The sequence below is a fragment of the Limulus polyphemus genome, unplaced genomic scaffold (genome assembly GCF_000517525.1).
Source record: "Limulus polyphemus unplaced genomic scaffold, Limulus_polyphemus-2.1.2 Scaffold308, whole genome shotgun sequence".
In the NCBI taxonomy this organism is placed as follows: Eukaryota; Metazoa; Arthropoda; class Merostomata; order Xiphosura; family Limulidae; genus Limulus; species Limulus polyphemus.
In genome coordinates this window covers 258,748-259,507 of record NW_013665918.1, presented here as the reverse complement: position 1 = coordinate 259,507, position 760 = coordinate 258,748, and the positions used below count along the sequence as shown (strand labels likewise).

General features: G+C 41.3%; 1 protein-coding gene across 2 annotated transcripts in view; it reads right to left on the bottom strand.

Moving 5' to 3' along the window:
* The window catches only part of LOC106457257 (sodium/potassium-transporting ATPase subunit beta-like), a 55,739-nt gene that overhangs the window by 19,627 nt on the left and 35,352 nt on the right, over positions 1 to 760 (bottom strand). The window lies entirely within an intron of this gene.

The window sequence follows — 760 nt, the reverse complement described above, 5'->3', positions numbered from 1 at the left end:
GAATTGATATTGATGCTCTGAAGTCGCTTGTTGAGTCTACCCCAAGGCAACACAATCGTGATATGGCCCTGAAATTGCATGTCTCTCATGAAACAGTACGTAAACATCTAAGGAATACGAGAAACTCCATAAAGAAGGTGTTTGGGTGCCTGACGAACTCTCCGATGATCATTATTTCCAACGTGTTAACTTTGTTTCGTCTCTTCTGGCGTGAACCATTTTTGGACAGAATTGTCACCGATGATGAAAAATGAATTCTCTATGCGAATATTAGATCCCAAAAAACAATGGCTCAGTCCTAGACAAAACAACTCCCGACCCACAAAACTGGACTGCATCCGGAGAAAGTGATGCTTTGCATTTGGTGGGACATTAAAGGAGTATTCATTTCAAATTCCTCAATCCACAGCAAACTGTCAATGCAGACATTTATAGTCAGCAACTGGAACGTTTAAATGAAGTCCTCCATCAGAAACGCCTTTTACTCGTCAATCGGAAAGGTGTTCTTCTCCACGACAATGCACGACCACATGTGGCTCGTTTGATGCAACACAATATTATGGAGTTAGGTTGGGAAGTTCTCCCCCACCCACTATATTCTCCAGATATGGCACCATCAGTTTACCATCTTTTTCGTTCGCTGCAACACCATCTTATGTGGAAGTTGTTAAAGAGGACATCGACATGGTTTTTGCTTCAAAGCCAAGTGATTTCTGTAATCAGGACATTAACAACTTGACTGTAAAATAGAAAAGCATCA